Here is a 2238-nt window from a genome sequence, read left to right as displayed (position 1 = left end):
GTCAGAATTTAGGGTTAGAATTGAAAGAAGCGGTTAAATACACCAGTAATGAAGTGCTTGGGCTGCTAGCGATCTGTTCAAACGAATCATGAACACTGGAAATGTGCTTTATGCTGGGACAGCGTTTTTGGGAACCAGCGTTTTCCCCTGATGCATTAAAAAGGCAATTAGATCTTTAAATGTCCTTATTCCTTCTCACTTCTCCCGGGGCGTCCCCGTCACTGCAGGGATACGCCCGACTTGGCCCTTCAGCCGCTCTGGGTGTCTGGCAGCCCCCCACGACCCCGAAAGCGAGGCCGCCAGCCGTGTCCCGGGCAGGAACGAGGAGCTCTCGCGCTTGAAGCATTTTGTAGGGACCCGCTTCAGGGCACGTCGGGGTCGTTCTGGGGCTTTGGGGGTCGTTCTGGGGCTTCGGCTGCAGGAGTAGAGCCCCTCTCCAGTGCACAGACCGTCACCTGCGGATGTTTGTGCTGCTCCTGACAGCAGTGGTATCCCAAAAAGACCTTTCTGCTCTTGCTCTGGCTGCCTTCAAGCTGTGATGGAAACGTGCCCAACCTCTCCTTGCAAAGTCTTGGTTCGTTGTTGAGATGCAAAGCTCTTACTTCAAAGTTAGACAGCTTTTCACTTTCATTAGAAGAAAGAATAACATACAAATTGCTTTGCTAGGATCCAGCCCGTGCAGTTCCTTCCTATTTTAATAATTTAAACGACCTGGCTAGGCTGAGTGCTCCTGATACTGTCTCATCGTGGATGCTGAGAAGTCCTGGCTTGGTTTGCACTTGGATGGGGAATGATGGGTGTGACGGGCCGTAGCCAGACGGCTGTGGTCAGACACGGGAAGAGTTTTAGGCCACAGAGACTAAATAAATTGAAAGCGCCGTGTATTTCCATCAGCAGCGGTTGGCCAGCAGGCAGGAAAGTATTTCGGTGGGTGTAGTGCTGGGTGAAGAGCTGACGGCAGCGGCATCCTCTGCTCTCCTGCAGTGCAGCGCAGCCTGGGCTTTGGCTCTGTGTGAAACAGCTTTTCCACTTTTCCCATCGGGGCTGTGTTGGTGTGTTAGACCCATCGGTCCTGTGGACGCTTGCAGGAATTACAGCGCCTGTGGGTTCACAGGCCCAGGACGGAGGCGCTGACTAAACGGGGGCTGTGCCTCCGCTGGGATGGAGGGGCAGCGGGGACCTGGCTGAGGTCTGAACACTTCCCGTCCTGGGGCCGCTTCGGACCATTTGCCAGGTACTGCCGGCACGAAGGGAATCTGGTGAGCGTACCCCCTGACCTGCACGCCGACATGGGAGTTGTGGTGAAGAACACATCACCGTTATTGCAGCACACCTGCAGCTTCTGGTGTGCAAAGCCGAAACTGCTGCAGGGCTCAGAAGGGAGAGTGCACCAGCACCTCCAGTCTGCAAATAACCCACATCGGATCGCTCAGTGTTACCATGGAAACGCGGCGAGGGCTCGGAGATTTCTGAAAAGCAAATACTGGAGGCACAGACCGCACAGGAATTGATTGCAAGAGACATCGTGGACTTCCCACAGCAGTGAGCTGTAGGGCAACAACCATGTCCCCCCCCGGGGGTGCCTTGCGGGTTGTCGGGTTTGTCTGCCATCAGAGCGGCCTGTGGACAGCCATCACCCCATCCCTGCCGCCTGCCTTGCCTTCTTTACTGCACTTTGCCCCCTCGGAGGGACGGAGAGCTGCTGCATTTGAGGATCAGCCTTACAGCATCCTACCACGCTGCTCACACAGCCCCAGTGTCAGGATGCATTTGGTTTAAATTCAAATGCTGTGGGTCTCTGTCGATTGCAAAGGCTCTGGCTCTCGCTTTAATCTCCTGTACAAGTGGCTTTGGCAGATACGGTGCACAAAGACGTAGGAGGCAGCCGGCAGCTCCCAGTAAAAGCAAAACATGTTTTGATGAGAGGAAAAAACTACAACGGTGCAAGAGAGCCAGGCACGTGCACCTGCCGCCACAGCTGCCCTGTTCTGCCCACATCCCGTGTATCTGCATGCTTCACGCAGTCTTAAGTTACTCAGGAATTGCTCCAGGGCTGGGTTATATGTGTGACTAGCATGCAGGGTATTTTTAGGTATGATAATTTATGCATGTTATTGTTTCTGCGTTTAAAGCTAGCTGTTCAAATGTTGAAGAACTTCCTGGTATCTGAACAGGCTGATTTTCCTTCCTTGCAAAGGCAGCAGATGGAAGGAAACAAACACTTCTCTGCAGAAGAAG

The sequence above is a fragment of the Pygoscelis adeliae genome, unplaced genomic scaffold (genome assembly GCF_000699105.1).
Source record: "Pygoscelis adeliae isolate BGI_AS28 unplaced genomic scaffold, ASM69910v1 Scaffold108, whole genome shotgun sequence".
Lineage (NCBI taxonomy): Eukaryota > Metazoa > Chordata > Aves > Sphenisciformes > Spheniscidae > Pygoscelis > Pygoscelis adeliae.
This window is presented reverse-complemented; position numbering follows the sequence as displayed.